We start from the raw sequence: 17552 nt of genomic DNA on the forward strand, positions 1-17552 counted from the left end.
AGGGTGGTTTTCCACCTAATGTTGCAGACGGTGCAGCAACAACCGGGGAGGAGCAGACGCCTAAGCCCCATCCGGACACACAAGGTAAGGGAAGGATGGCATACCTTGGCCACTTGACTTCATGAGAGTCAAGACTACGGTTGATCCTTCTGGGGGTTTAGTAAGTAGCCGGCAACGAATGAGTGCCAACTATGCTGCCTCTTTTCACAGAGTACTACTTTTGGTGCAGATCTGACATCTGACGAGCCGAATCTCTTGAGCTTTGCAAAACGAATGGTGAGGACCCTCACCCGGTCGGAGAAGAACTCTATACCTGACCTGCAGATGGTGGAATTCGACCGGATAATGGGCCAACTGGCTGAGGTAAAAAATCCCATAACCCCAATACTTTTCCTTTTTTTAACCAAGCATATCATAATCCGATTGTTCTTTTCTCAGGTAAAGCTGAGAGTGAATGGCCTCCGGGGCCCCTTAAGGCAGAAACAAGAAGAGGTAAATGACGCCAAACGGAGGGCCCTGAAAAACCTCAACTATGCTGAATATGCTAATTATATGTGTGATTTAAAGATTAAAGCAGTGGAGTTGAAACAGGAGGAGCTGATCCAAAGCTTGACGGCTGCAAACGATGAAGCCAACAGCCGAGCTGATGACCTCGAGCAAAAACTGAAGGTTGCCAAATTTGAGCTCAAGGCATTAGAGGACGCTGATCAAGAAAACACTCAAATCCGAGCAGACCTTTCCCGCCTGGTGGTTGAGCTTGTCACTCTGCAAAAAAAAAAAGCAGTCGGACGAGCTCGCCTAAGAGAAAAAACGGCTGATAGAGGAGAATGAGCCTGATAATCTGGCCTGGCTGAAGATCACTTGGGGCCTCCTCTACCAAGATATAGACTTTGAGGTCCATAAGCTAAGGTATGATTACGCCACTGAGGTGTATGATGCCCAAGTACTGGGTGAGGCTCCTCCACCTCGTTTCAAAGATTGGGCTGCAGAGCAGGGATATGAAGTCTCTGATAACGAGGAGCCGGCGCCGGATGATCAAGATGAAGGCCAACCCAGGCAGGATCAGCCGGAGCAGCAGCATCCACCTCAACCTTAGGCGGGCGTCCCACTTTCTGCGACAGTATGTCATTCTGTTTCTTTACTGGCTTGTATGCCGTGTATTGTTGTATCTTTACCAACCATGGGGTTGGGTTAACAATTTATTTTTTGTTTCTTCACCGGATGTAACTCTGGTTAACACAACTTCTGGCCTTTAAGCCATTTTAAATCTTTAATGAAGTATTCCGACTCAGTCGGTTGTTTATACCTGTTTGTGTTTGAATTTTTCAATTTGAATTTTGCGTATGTTTGCAATTCTTTATTATTTTGCCTAACTTAAAAAATCATGCGGCAATTTGCAATCCGGGTGCTCTTGCCCCTAGACGGGTGTGTGGTTGGTTTTTGCAGATTGATTGATTGGCTTGAAAACACTTGATACTAAGAGAAGTATGGAGTGTTTTTAGGCCAATTAATCACAATTGTGATTGCCCCAAACCAAGTGCACAGCCGGCCATTAGAGTGGGTGCTTTGAGCTTCTTACCCAGGTGGTTATAATCCGTCTGGGGTTACCACATAGCCATTGCACAAAATCTTTTGCCCCAATTGGGAGAGAGTGAAACTTTGGAATATATAATCTAAGTGAGAACTTTAGCCGGTAGCCGACTGATGCTTCAGGGCATCCGGTATTCGGTAACTTAATTGTTCTTCATAGACTATTCTGGTCAGACGGCTATGAGTTGATCTGTTCTCTGCGAGGATTACACCCACAGGGGTGTCGCCGGACTCCTTTGTCCATGTTGGGACCGGCGGTTTTATAAAATGAGCAACCATCCGGCCATTTTGGCCTTTGGTCTTGTTTGAGACCGGTTGTATAGCCACTAAGCGTTTTTGTGCTTAGTTTTTAATCGGACCATTGGCCGAGCGTTATTACAACATTGAATTTACACTAAATGTTGAACTTAGTTGGTTGAACGAATAGTCCGTCTGAGTATTACCTAGGCGTTCAAGCAATTATAATATTCAATTACACTAAGTATCAAACTTAGTTAGTTAAATAAAGAGTCCGTCTGAGTATTACCTAGGCGGACAAACAATTATAACATTGAATTATACTAAGTATCAAACTTAGTTAGTTAAACGAAGAGTCCGTTTGAGTATTACCCAGGCGGACAAACAATAAAAATGGCAAACTAATTTTGTAATAAAAGTGTTAATTCTCATTAATTGACTTACTGTTTACAAAAATTTACATTTGTCAATAGTACTTTTTTAAGTTATCTACATTCCAAGTTCTAGGCAGACGCCAGCCGTCTGAGGTTTCCAGACGGTAGGTGCCATCCCTGAATTCTTCATAAATCCGGTAAGAGCCTTCCCAATAAGGAGTTAGCTTCCCAGCCTCATTGGCCCTACCGATTGCCTCTATTTTTCGTAACACAAAGTCGTCCACTTTCAAAGGGCGCTTGTGCACTTTCTTGTTGTAGGCTCTGGTCATTTTCAGATGGTATATTTCATGGCGCAGGGCAGCGTTGCCCCTGCGTACCGAGAGAGAGTCTAATGCCAGCCGCATGGCCTCCTAATTTGCACCTTCATCATAAAGCATGACTCTGAGAGTCGGCTCGTAGTGTTCAATGGGCAAGACGGCTTCAGCACCGTATACCATAAGAAATGGGGTTTCTCCGGTTGCCCCTTTAGCAGTAGTCCAGATGGCCCATAGGACATGAATTAGCTCTTCTTCCCATAAGCCACCGGCTCTTTAAATTTTCTTTTTTATGTCGTCTGAGATTAGTTTGTTGAAGGCTTCAACTTGGGCATTTGCTTGGGGTCGGCCAACTGATGCAAAACAATGTGAGATAACCTGATCTCCCAACCAAGTCTTAAGATGAGAGGTTTCAAACTGAGGACCATTATCAAACACCATAGACATAAGTACCCCAAACCGGGTGATGATGTTCTTCCAAATGAAAGAGATGACATCCTTTGTCTTGATGTTCTTAACCGGCTCAGCTTCTACCCATTTGGTGAAATAATCCACAGCCACCAAAATGTAACGCTTTCCGCCTGGAGCAGGCGTATAAAGACCCAAAATATCCATGCCCCATTTAGCAAACGGGACTGGGCTGTGGATTGCCGTCAGGTAAGTAGCCGGGCGGTGAATAAGTTTGCCAAACCTTTCACATTTGTCACATCTCTTCACCAACTCTTTAGCGTCTGCTTCAAGAGTAGGCCAAAATAATGCCGCCTGGCTCTGACGGCTAGGGACCTGCCGCCTATACAAGAGGCGCAGTACCCAACATGCAATTCTTCGAGAACTTCTTTCCCCTTTTCTGGGGTAACACACTTCAATGGAGGTTTAAGGAAACCCGCCTTGAGGAGCTGCTCGCTTTTTCATGACGGCTGCCTCCTGTGGTGAATCAGGAAGTTTGCCGTCTGCTAAATATGCCCGGATGCCATCCATTCAGGTAGAGCTTTGGTCTATAATTCCAATGGGCTCTTCATGCTTCTCTTTTCAAGAAATTCCCAAAAGACCGACCGAGGTGTATCACATTAGGCGGATGAAGCCTATTTGGACAACGTATCCGCCTGATTGTTATCCGACCCGGGCACTTAATTCAGACGGAATTCCTCAAGTGCCCCAGGCTCTTCTTTGACTGCCTGAAGGTATTTTATCATAGCCAGATGAGTTGCCTCATATGTTCCCTCATACTGGCCAACGACCAACTGGGAATCAAAGTAGGCGTCAATTTTAGTTGCCCCTGCTGCCTTACACATGCTGATTCTGGCTAGTAGGGCTTCATACTCCGCCTCGTTATTTGAGGCTTGAAACTTAAACCGCAATGCATATTCAAATCTGTCCCCCTCAGGGACTCATATATAATTCCTGCACCGCATCCGTTCTTCGTTAAGCTCCCGTCTACATACACATTCCAAACCTGGTCAATGTTATCCAATTGCACCGGTCGTGTCATTTCAACAATGAAGTCGGCAAATGCCTGACCTTTCACTGCCTTTCTAGGTTCAAAAGTGATTTCAAGACTTTGCATTTCAATAACCCATTTCAACATTCTGCCGGATGATTCCAAGGTAGACATTAGCCGCTTGAGGGGCTAGTTGGTGTAAATTACCGCCGGATGGGCCAGAAAATACGGTTTCAACTTCTTGAAAGCCATATACAAATCAAGGCCAAATTTTTCTACCATGGGGTACCGGAGCACAGCATTTTTTAGAACATGGCTAATGAAATAGACCGGGAGCTGAACGCCGTCTCTCTCAGCAAGGAGAACAGCACTGAGGGCATGATCTGAGACGGCTAGGTACATGTATAACACCTCTTTAGGCAGTGGACTAACAAGCCTTGGCAAAGAGTGCAAGTGTTCTTTCAGTCGTTGAAAGGCCGCCTCAACATCATCCCCCCATTCAAATCTGGTCTTCTTCCTGATTGCTTAGAAGAAGGCATTTGTCACCTGACCGGCTGAGGAATCTCCCCAAGGCCGCCAAGCAATCGGTTAGTCTCTGTGATTCCTTGGCAGTGCGGGGTGACTTCATGTCAATTACCGCCTGTATCTTCTCGGGGTTAGCCTCTATCCCCCTCTGATCAATCAGGAATCCGAGAAACTTCCCAGACTCAACACAAAAGACGCATTTCTTAGGATTTAACATAACCTTATGCCGCCTGAGTGTGGTGAAGGTTTCTTGGAGATCAGCAAGGTGATCCGCTTGCTGCTTGGATTTGACTATCATGTCATCTATGTACGCCTCCACATTCCTCCCAATTTGATTAATGAAGTCCGTATGAATCATCCGCAGGAATGTAGGCGGCGTATTTTCGAGCCAAACGGCATCACAGTGTAACAAAATAACCCCTGATCAGTGACGAAGGCCGTCTTCTCCTGATCTTTCTTCCACAGGGGTATCTGATGGAAGCCGGAATAGGCATCCATGAAACTCATCAAGGCATGCCTAGCTGTCGAATCGACCAGACTATCGATCTTAGGAAGCGGATAACTGTCCTTGGGACATGCCTTGTTGAGGTCTGTGTAATCAACACACATACGCCATGTACCATTCGGCTTCTTCACAAGCACTACATTCGCTACCTAGTCGGGGAAATTACATGGCCGAATGAACCCAGCAACCAACAACTTTTTCACTTCGGCAGCTACCGCCTGACTTCTTTCCTCGCCTTCATTTCTTTTCTTTTGCCGGATGGGCTTCTTTTTAGGATCCACATCGAGTTTATGGACAGCAAGATCCGGGCTGACGCCTAGCATCTCTTCCACTTCAAAGGAAAAAATGTCTTTGAATTCTTTTAGTAGAATGTGCAAGTCTGCACCCAACTTAGCATAAGCAACCGTCCCAACTTTTACCAGTACGCTCTGGATGGCTTTCGTCCAGAGGTATATCAACATGTTCTCCAGCCGATTCGGGTTGGAGCTCATCTAATCGTTCACCGGTCAGTGATTGCTATTTTTTCTCTTTCTTCACCTCCACCAGCAGAGGTGCTTTTCTTTTCTTTCCGGCTGCTGGTGAGGCTGGGTCGGTATCGTTGAAATTGTCAAGGTCTATTGGTTCCTGGCCGTCTGGGGCCACAGTATCTTTGACGGCTGAGAGATATCACTCCCGAGCCATCTTCTGATCCCTATTCAAGGAACCAACAGAGCCGTCATCCCTCTCATACTTGATGAGCATGAGGGAAGGGATGATTACAGCCTTGGCTTCATTGAGGGTTGGCTGGCCCAGAATAATGTTGTAGGCGGTCAGCTCCTCAACGACCAGGTGTCGCCCTTTTTCTTTCTAACCCAGCCGGATTGGTAAATCAACCCTTCCGACTGGGTAAACCATTTCAACCCTAAAACCAACCAAGGGGTGGGTAACCGGATGCATGCTACTGACATTGTATTTCAGCTTTTGCAAGCACCGGAGGCTGATGATGTATGATGTGCTGCCAGTGTCAATAAGGATCTGTCTAACTAGCTGGTTGGCAACCTTACATTCAATGACAACCGGGTCATCATGCGGACGGCGAACACTGCCCCTGTCCTTCTCAGTGATCAGGAAGTCTGGGAAGGAGGAGCTAGCAGACGCCTGCTTATCATCATCTTTGTCCATCTTTCGAAGATGGCTCTTGGTGTCCCGTATAGTTGGCCCACCGCATGAGAACCCGCATGCTATTGTGTAGACTGGGTCCTTGTCAGTGTCCGAACTACTAGCAGACTGGGGTGTCTTAGACGAATGCCCCGGATTATTCTTATTAGTCCCTTTGGACTTAGAAATGTAGGACTTTAACATCCCCTTGTCAGCCACACGGTCCAACACCCGTTGAAGGCTGAAGCTGTCGTTGGTGTCATGGCCAACTTCGTCATGGTTTTGGCAGAATTTATTTTTGTTTCTTGATTGAATGGAACTTTTCATTGGATTCGGCTTCTCTAGGGACAGTTGGTCCTTAATTTCCATGAGGATGGAATTGCAATCCTTGTTAAACTCGTGTTTAGGAACGTACGGTTTAAATTCTTTCTTCTTCTTCTGGGACGGCTGGTCAGAGTCACTAACCGCCCAGACTTCTTTTCTTTTCTTGCTCTCTTCTTTCTTTTTGACCGGCTGAGCAGGCCGGCTGTCTTTCAGCTTGTCAGACTTCTTTGAGTCCGACTGATTACCAAGCGAGCAGAGGTCGGTTGCTTGAATGTAGCTTTCCGTCTCCCTCAGGGCCGCCAGTAAAGTGAAAGCCCGTTTTGTGACTAGGTCGAACTTAAAAGTCGAACTGTCTCTCAGACCCTTGAAAAGGTCTGTAAAAGCTACCTCATCAGACAGTCATTGGATCTGAATTCTAATCAGATTGAACCGCCTGACATAGGAGCGCAGCCCTTCTCTGTCCCCCTACTTAATGGTGCTCAATTCAAGACTTGTTTTCTTTGCAGGGATATTCATTAAGACGTTGGAAGCAAACAAGAAGGCAAGCTTCTTGAAACTATCAATGGACCAGGCTGGCAAATTGCCAAACCATTGTTGGGCAATGCCCTTTAATGTAGTCGGGAAGCATCGACACCAAGTGGCATCATCAAACCCTTGTAAGTACATGAGGTTGGTGTATTCCATGAGGTGATCTTCCGGGTTGGTGGTACCGTCATAGGTACCTACCAACACATTTTTAACCTTGGCCGGCTGTGCCGCCTCGATTATCTCCCGGGTGAATGCAGAAGGTTGTTCACCCAGACGGAGCAGACGGAGCTGCCAGTCAAGTGGCTGGACTGTGTTGTATACCGCCTGACCTCCGAAGAAGGCCGACTACATGAAATGAGGAGGATACTGACCGTAAACCTGAGAAGGTACATACGATACAGTCCCAATCATCTGAGGGCCAGAATGGACGGTATTACTGCCTGTCTGGCTCTCATGTAGGGAAGGTGCATTCCCTGCAGAGGTGTTGTTAAAGCTGTCTGGAAAGTTCGACGTAGAAGCCGACTCAGACAACTGTTGATTCCTCTTGCGGGTGATGATCTCCCGAGCATCCAGAGTTGACTTTTTGCTTCCCACCGGCTGTTGGGTCTGGCGGGTGTTGTTAATATTCCTCTTAGGAAGAAGAATTTTGGACCAATCAATGGTCTCGGATGCCTTCTCCTTTGGATGAGGAGTTGGCTGCTGATCTCTAACTGACTTCCCCTTTTCCAGAGGATTCTTCTTAGCCGATAGACCCCTCCTTGGGCCAGCCCGGCTCTTAGTGATCAGTTCTTTAATTTCACCCTTGAAACTTGTCATGAACCTCACGAGTTCGTCTCGGGTGACAGGTGATGATCCAGCTGCCATGTGGGTTTCCCCTTCCAGCTTCCCAGGAGGTCGACTAGTATCCGCCTGGGTGGCGCCCCGCTCCAGAGTGTCTCTGGGCCGGATGCGCTTGGTTATCAGAGAGCCATCATTGGCTATATAAGTTTCAACTTGAGGATCTTTATCCTCCTGGTCTGTAAAAACTTTCGGGTCATCGCTCGGATGCTTAGGGGGTGGTACAGACTCTTGAACATCTTCGAGGTACTCTCCCCACAGACGGCGCCAAGTGTTTTTAGGGTTTTTGTCCCTTGGGAGAGTTATGTCACGAAGTCTAGTTCGACTGAGTTGTACCTGCAAAACAATAGAGACTCCGGGTGGTTGGAGCTCTGCCTTCGACGATCAAGTTAGTAACTTGAAAGGGAATAAAGAATGCGGAAATTTAGGTGGGGATCTGCTTGGATTCCATGCTCAGGTGTTTCTCTGATGAGAGAGAATGTGGGTGTAATAAATGATTGAATGTGTCCCCAAAATGGGGAAATATCTCCCTATTAATAGGGTCATTGGAGAATATGCCCCCATTTAGGTCACTTGACCTAGATTTTAGTGGGCTGCGCCGTTTTATGGCGCTTCTTGGGATTTGGGCCCTTGAAGGCCGCCATTTCAGAGATGTATCCAAAGGGGCCATGTGTCAAGAGGATATTAAGCTACGTGGCCTCCTCTCATTGGTCCACGTGTCTAGGGTATTTTTACCCTAAACACTCTTTATCGAAGGAAATATTATACGTCGATATGGAGTCCCACATGAAATGATAAGTGACAATGGAATTCACTTTCAAGCTGAGTGCGAAGAATTGTTACAAAAATATGGCATTCAACACCATCATTCTTCTCCTTATAGACCTTAAGCAAATGGAGTAGTTGAAGCTGCTAATATAAATCTAAAGACTATCATCGAGAAAATGACAGAAAATTACAAGGATTGGCTTGACAAACTCCATTTTTCACTTTGGGGTTATCGCACGTCAATTCGCACGTCAACAAGAAATAAGCCATTCTCCTTGGTTTATGGAATGGATGTCGTACAACCTGTAGAGCTAGAGATACCATATCTACTCATTGCACTAGAAAGTAAGCTTGATGAAGTCGAATGGACTAGAGCGAGATATGAAGAGCTAATTCTACTTGATGAAAAGAGACTAGAAGCTCTTCATCATACTCAATGCTATCAAACTTGTATGGCTAGGAATTTTAATAAGAAGGTCTAGACAAGAAACATCAAAGTAATAGACTTGGTGTTAAAAGCACTAAGGAAAAATGTTTTGGATCCAAAAGGGAAATTTAAGCCTAATTGGTCCAGACCCTATATTGTCAAAATAATCCTATCAGGAGGTGCTGCAAAATTAACTGATATGGATGGCATTGAGTTCTCGAACATGACAAATCTTGACCAACTTAAAAAGTACTACCCATAATTACTTGAGTAGGATACTCAAGAGAGCTACGCTTGGCATGATTCTTTAAGAAAGAATACGCAGGCAACCCTTTACGGATGTGGTCACTTTAATTTTTGCAAAGCTTGCATCCCAGATATAAATAGAAATTTGACGAAAATTCGACGAAACATCGGCATCACAGAAAAAAGCCCGTCGTCAGCCGATGTATAGCAGCGCCAGGCGACAACGTTTGTCTTCAAAAGCTAGACTGTTGCAGCCGGCGCCAGTTGTAAAAGAACAGCGCCGTTTTTCTAGGAGAACCTAGGTACATTTCGATGTTTTTCGGGAAATTTTCGACTTCCGTACTCGAAAAAATTTCCATAAAATTAAATTTTCTGTTTTCATTGCTTTAATAAATTAAATTTAAAGGAGGTGATCTAATTAAAAAGATGAAATTTCATTAATAAAATAAACTAAAAATTACCTTATTGATGGAATTTAAATAAAGCTTAATAAAACAAATTACCTTTAAATTTAAAACTAAGTCTAATAAATTGAAAGTTAAGCAATGCTTCAATCTTTCTTCTCTTTCATTGCTCTCTTCCAATTTTTATTTGCATCCTCTTCATCATCCATGGCTTTAGCTAGTAGGCATCCTTTAGAGGACCTACATTCAATTTTAGAGTACGTAGTTTCTCCCTTATTTAGCTAGGACTTGATGTTTCTTCTCTACCCAAACCTTCTTCTCTGATGTGTCAGCTTTTCTTTTCTCTAGCTGAGCATTTTGTCGCCGTTGAAAAATTATTGGCGCCACGATTTGGCTCTGGTGCCAAACGCTGGATCTAGCGCCTGGCGCTAAACTCTGGTGTCAGACGCCGAAGCTGTCGTTTGGCACCAAAGTCAGGAATTCCGTATATATCCCCTTTTGATACAATGTTTACCAAAAAAATACAAAGTACGTACTACTAAAACAGAGCACAAATTCAAATTGAGCATACACGGCATTTTCAAGCAATCAAACAATTTCTTGCAATACTATTGTAATTATTGTGACAAATTGGACAAGAATTGCTAGCATAAACATCAAGAACAAGCCACATTGTCTTCCCGGCCTTAAGAGGTTCAACAATGGTGATTTGTTCATTTCTTCACCAAATTGAGTCAAACAAGTCTCAAATTACTCCCAAGGAAATATATAAACATAATCAAGCAATTTCATGGCATAAAATTTGATAAACAAAGATAATTAAGCAATACTAATTTCGAATTTTCAAGAAATTCGTGGATAAATGCATGCGAAATTCATTTGAACCAGCGTGAGTCTGGAAGAAACTTACATAGATCGGGAAAATGGATGGAATAAGATTTGATTTGCAACAAATTTGAGCGAATTTGGTTGAGAAACGAGCAAGAACGAGTGAATTGAAGTTCTGAGAATTCTCGAGCAAGAAACGCGAACAACAGCAGTAGAAATAAAAAAGAGAAGGGTATATAAGGAAAACCCGAATCTAGCGCCAAGCGTTAGACCTAGGAGTCAGTCGATAAGGCTTAGCGCCTGACGCTAGTACCAGCGTCTAGCGCTACAGCCAGATAAGCGGCGCTAGCGTTATTTCAGTGATGCCAGAATGTTCAGCCACTCAGAACGGTTGTTCCAACCTTGTGCAGTATATTTTCCTTGGTACGCCAGTTAGCCCCTCTAAGCAAATTTGACACGATTTTTAGCAATCGGCTTGATTACATAAAGTGATCGACCTGATGAAAGATCGTCTCACTTAGCTTAAAGCGCCTAAGCATTGGCTCATCGCAAAAGGCACCAACATACTGGTTCATTCAGAAAGGCAACAACATACTGGGTTCAATCATAAAGGCACCGACATACTGGTTCATTCAGCAAAAGGCAACGACATACTGGTTCATTCAGAAAGGCACCAACATACTGGTTCATTCAAAAGGCACCGACATACTGGTTCATTCAGCAAAAGGCACCGACATACAGGTTCAAAAGCAGCAGAAGCGCCGACGTATAGGCATAGCGGAAGCAAAGTTCAAGCGAGCTTTTAAAGATCCACAAGCGTGGGTCTTCGGTAATTTTCTTTGGAATATTATCGCAACAAATGAGGATAGCTTCAAGCGAGGATATCTTCGGCAACATTCCCTAGCTTGCAGAGAGTTTTCACAAACAACTGAAGGTGATTTCAAGTGAAATTGTCTTCGATCGTGTTCCCTAAGATGTGGAAGATGGTCACAAAGCGGAAGAGGACCGTTTCAAGCGAAGCAATCTTCGATAGTGTTCCCTGGCTTGTGGAAGATTATCATAATGCAATTAGAGGTGGTTAAAAGCGTAGCAGTCTTCAAGCAGGATGGCATTCTCTAGCTTGTAGGAGGTCGTCAAAAATACAGAAATACGGAAATACAGTAGCAGATCGGTTGCTTTCAGAGACGTGTGCTCGACAGTGCAAGATACGCATTTCTTAACTCTTTTATTTGTTTAATTAACGCTACTTTGCAGGTATCGGCGTTACAAGAGTGATTTAAGATCGCAGAACATTCTGAATCATTCTCCGTCCCTATCGATACTTTGACTTTTGTTTTCGAAACTTGCGTTTCTCCAAACTCAGTCAAAGTGGGGGCTTCTGTAGACACCCATTTGTGTCTCCCCAAAACCAAACCCAGTGATGAGTACCTTTCACGTCGAATCATAATCGAATGAAGTGATAGTATGTAAAGTCTAGTGTTGCGGATAATTTTCATTTCTCTTCTTTTCTCTCTGTTTTTGAAAATCTATTTTAAGAAAACAGCCAATCCAGTCTGGTTGGTCCATGATATGGGTCCAATAGTAGTGTAGTTGGATGGGGCTTGAAAAGGGCTTTCCAACGATATATTACAAGCTCAATTCCGATGAATATTGAAGAAGTTATGGCCAAATTACTGAACTGGGCCTGGTTTGAGCCTTATATGCGGCCCAATGATCTAGAGGAGGGCCTAATATGGATTTATCATTTCTAATGCAATTAGGAATGGTTTTAGTCTTTTAGGTTCTTCTACAAGGTTCTTTTCAATCCTAATTCAATTATCATTGATAAATTGACTTTTGTTGACTTTTTAGAGTTTTAATCAGAATAAAAGAATGTTTTTGAGGAAAATACGATTTTATCCTCCTGTACGGTTAATTTCTATCTGATTTTAGAAAATGCGTCAGATATTTAATTAGCGCCAAACGCCAACATTAGCGCTTAACGCTAAGCTTGGCGCCTGGCGCTAGCGTTAGCGCCTGGCGCTAGCGTTAGCGCCTGGCGCTAATGTCAGCGTCTGGCGCTAACTTCGTTTTTGCGCGTCAGAACTCTGTTTCGATTTTCTATCTTTTTGGCTGATTTTCTCTATAAATAGTCTTCTAAAAACTCCGTTGTCATTCACCAACTCTCATCATGAAATTCTTGATTATACTCTCTCTTTCTTTTCTAAACTAGCCTTTTCTCAAAATACAAAATTCCGCATTCACAAGACCTAGATACACCTAGCCATATTCAAAGTTGCCTTCGCCCTAGACGTGAAAGGTTTAATTTTTGAGAGTTTGGTTCCAAATCTCTCTTTCAATTATTTAATTTAATTGTTTATTATTATTTTCCTTGAAGTTACTAACGTGTGTATTTTGTTATTAGAAAGAGGTAAGAGGCATCCAAGTAAGTGCTTTAATTGTTTAATTGATATTATCATGCTTAGGTTATTATTATGATTCCTAGTATCATGTAAGGATATTTTTCTTAATTTGATGTTTAGGGTGACAACAATAAAATCCTAGTATCATGTCTAGGGTAAATTTAATATTAAGTATGATTAAAAGTATGATGCCTTTTATGTTCTTTCCTAATATTCATGTTAGTATCATGTTAGGGCTAAAAATTTGATTTTTATTGCTTAGTGACATGCTAGGGTTTGTTATTAATCTTGTTAGTATCATGCCTAGGATCTTGCTATTGTTATTATGTTTTAACATGATTATGTTAATTATGATTATAATTGTTATAATTTATGATCATGATTATCTTAAGGAAAATTTCACATTTACTACCAGGGAAAGCACCATGTTTCACATTTGCTACCCCTTTAAAATTTTATTTTATTTTACTACCACCGAAACACACTAACTTTCATAATCACTACCACTTGACTTACATTTATTGCTTTATATTTATTTTAATTTATTCTGTTGCTTTATATTTATTGCTTGATCACGCCTTTTATGCACGTTTAAAGGGAATTTGTACTTGTAATCACGCTTAATAAGATAATTAATAATCTTATTTAGGGTTAATTTGTGCATTAATATTTAAACAACATAGATAAACATGTTTAGGATTAAACCTATTGATTGCATGTTAGTCAGAAAGCGCACATGAATATGCTCAGAATAAAGTAGAGGCCTATTATTAGGGCAGGTTCAATCTCTTTTAGGTTGGATTTGTACCTTCATCCCCGAACTACCAGTCATGGTTCCATACCTATTGGAGTTAATGACTCTTGGATCGTTAAGGGGTGTAACCTTCACCTCGTGAACGGTTTACAAGTTCTTTAAAAAACTTGTTGGCGACTCTTTTGCTCTATCTTCTTTCCCTTGGATGCCACCATGCTTAAGTGTATGATCACAGTGGGGTTGAAGCTAGGGATAATGCTTGAAATATTCCCTACACCAGGATTCTTGATACCTTCTAGAACTAGTGGTTCTGGAAAGTCATAGCATGGGTAATCCTCTTTCTCCCAAATGAATTGTCCATTAAGGGTTTGATTGTAGGATGGGAGTAAAGTTATTATCCCTTTCTTATTGTTGTCTCTATGTGCTTTGATTTTAGCATCTTGAGATCTTAATTCTTCTTTGCTTGGTTTGTATCCCAATCCAAAAGAGAAGCTTTTCTTTAGGATAGGAAGTGAGAGAGACTTCTTCATTCCTATTCCCAAAGGCATCCCCGAAAAGTAACTACTCTTAAATAATATGTTATTTACTATTGGGTGGAGTATGGATCAAGCTTGAATTGTTCTTCAAGGCTTTCCATCATTTCTAGTGTGCAAATTGCCTCGGCGGCGAATCCCCACATATCCTCTTCATCATTATCATGGTTTATTTCTAGAAGTGATTGATTGTTTATTGATATTTTGAGAGGAGAAGCATGTATAGTCATAGGAAGACCTTGATAGTTCAACCTAATCATTTGATGAAGTGAGGATGGTAAGGCACTAAGCTCATGTATCCAAGGACGTCCAAGAAGAAGATTAAATGTAGGTTTAATGTCCATTACATGAAATTCAACCATCTTTTTAATTGGGCCTGTGGTGATTGGTAGCTTAGTAGTTCCACACACCGATCTCCCCGAGTGGTCATAGGCCCTAATGCTTTGTGTTATTGATTGGAAATTTTTTTCTAGATTAACGCCTAGATATTTTGCAGTTTGTAAAGGGCACACATTTACAGCTGACCCATTGTCCACCAAAGTAAGAGGGATGTTGTATCCCTTGCACCCCACATTTAAGTATAATGCATTGTTGTGGGTAGTGTCTTTCGAAGGCAAATCATCACTTGTAAAAATGATTGATTTGTCGGATTTCTCACTGTAGGCGTCGCTCGAAGTGCGCCTACGTTTAAAGCATGTGTGAATATGCTTGGCACTCATAGGAAGTGGGAATTGACATAAAGATTAGGGACAAAGCAAAGTAGGGAGCCGCCAACAAGTTTTTAAGGAACTTGTAAACCGTTCACGGATCATAAAAGGCAACCACGAATAAGGGACAACAATAGGCAACAACGATTGACCCGTGAAGGTTACACCCCATTCATAATCCATGAGATTACTAACTCCATATGGTTCGAAACCACGAAAGGAGGATCGGGGATGATGGTACGAAGTGAGTCATGGAGTCACATTCGCCCGTATTGGCCTCTACTCGATTCTTATAGTGAAAAGTGATTCCTGCGATCTCAAAGGCATACAAACAAAGATTCAATTCGCTCCAATCTATTATTATGCTAAATTGGTTTAATATTAATGCAACACATAATTCTACAATATTAGTGATCACTTGATTAAACAACAAGATTAAAAAGGAAACTAAACTGGTTGTCCAAATTATCTTATTAGGCGTGATTTCCAATTACATATTCCCTTTAAACATGCAATATAGTGATCAATAAATTATAATAGAATAAACATTAATATTGGAATCAATTCAACAATAATTTGTTAGTCAAATCAAATATAAAATAACCTAATCATGATACTAGTAATATAAAATAAAATAAGAGTAATTAAATTAATTAATTACTCACATTTTGTGTGTTCCTTTAAATTTCTACATCATGAATAAACTGTTAGTAACTTCAATAAAAAAAAATAGAAAGCAAATGAAAATTAAATTAAATTAATATAGAATTAATTTGGTCCAAACCCTCAATTATTTATACCTTTCACCCCTTGGTTTAATGACGGAACCTCGGGTTTAGTATAGACTCCTTGGAGTGCTTAAGGGAAGAATGGTGTAATTAGGAATATAGGTTTAAGGCTTAGAATATGAGAGAGAGAGAGCGAGAGAGAAGAATTTTGGTGTAAAAGAGAGGAAGAGAGAAGGATTTGATGATAAAGCTTGTTGATGATTGGAAAAGGGGTGATATGACCTCTATTTATAGAGAAAAAAGAGAGGTCGATAAAACAGGATAAGATCCGAATTAAATCGGAATAAAACTTGATAGACAACAGTTTTCGCGGTTTTTGTTCTTATCATATCTTTTGATCCAAAAATCGGAATAAGATGAATAATATATAGTTGGAAAGCTCTTGAAGCTACTTTATAACCCAATTTTAATAAGATTAAAATATTTTTTATAAAAAAAGATATAGCTGAAATAGTGATACGGTGTCAGTTTTGGATAGAGTTTGACATTTTATTCATATCTTTTCCGTTATAGCTCGGAATTGATATTATAATATATTATTGGAAAGATAATTTCAAGATATATCCAACCATATAAAATTTGGATAAAAAATATGTGTCACGAAAATAATATCTGTCTATCTTTGAACGTCTTTCAATTTGGATAGAAATAGGATTTTCAAAAAGAAAAGTTTTATTCAATTTCAAACTCTTTAATCTTATCTTTTCAAAAAGGATAATTAAGATATTTTAGAAACTTATAGAATCTTCCAACTAATCCTAATTGTTTTAGGAATGAGATTAAATAAATTGGACCCTCAACATGATCATTGGGTCGTAGGTAAGGTGGCTTAGGTTCGGTTTGGGCTCAATTTAATATTTTGGCCATAACTTATTCGTTATAACTCGGATTTGGGCTTATAATATATCGTTGGAAAGATCTTTTCAAACCCTATCCAACCTATCAATAATTAGACCCAGATTATGGACCAAAATAAACTAGATTAAACGTTTTTATAAAAAGGACACGAAATGAATGATTTTAAAGGACAAGAAATGAATTATTTTGGGTTTAAAGGCCATAAAAGAGGAAAATAAGTTATGGTTTGGGGAAACGGGCTAGAATTTGGGTTGTTTTATGAAATGGAAATATGGATTTAAGCACTCCAAGAATGAAATACTCAACCCGACCAATAATGGGGGTGAAAGATTGTTCATCATCGGGTTTGGTTTTGGGAAGACATTTTTAGGTGTCTACACTCACTAGTAAGCAAGCTAACAATATCCTGTGGAGTTGTGTCTTTAATTAGAAACAAAGTTGTTAAAGCTTCATAAGAGAATTCATATGTTCTTTAGAAGTACTTAGGAGTTCCAAAATGCTAACATTTGCCTTGGATTGGCAAAGTTGTTTAAGCAATGGATCTTCCACCTCGAGTGGAGGTGGTATTGAATTTTGAGCTTGACCTTGAGTTTGATTTTAAATGGTCGAAGATCCATTTGGTGGTGCTTGATAAACTCGCCTAGAACAAGTTAGATGATCTATCTCATTTGGGTTAGTTGTAGGACTCGTAAACAAACTTTCTTCTAGAGGCTTTGAGTGTGCCTCCATTACAAGATGTTCCATGAGTTGTGCTTGATGACATTGTTCATCTAAGGAGATATTTTATAAATCTAGTGATTTCCCTAAGAAATGATCCCAATCAAGCGCTCCACTTTTCTCATTTTGTAGACAAGGTGAAGGTGGGACGGCGGCGTACTTAGAGAAATATAAGTTTTAAAAGCCGTCATCCCATAATCCACACACTTCATTAGTTGCCCTTCTGCGTGATGTGGGTAGAGGTTTCCTTATAGGTGTGATATAGTCCAAAGGATTGAACGTATCACTTCCCATATGTTCCTCATCAATGT

The sequence above is a fragment of the Chenopodium quinoa genome, unplaced genomic scaffold, assembly GCF_001683475.1.
Source record: "Chenopodium quinoa cultivar QQ74 unplaced genomic scaffold, ASM168347v1, whole genome shotgun sequence".
NCBI classification, from domain to species: domain Eukaryota; kingdom Viridiplantae; phylum Streptophyta; class Magnoliopsida; order Caryophyllales; family Amaranthaceae; genus Chenopodium; species Chenopodium quinoa.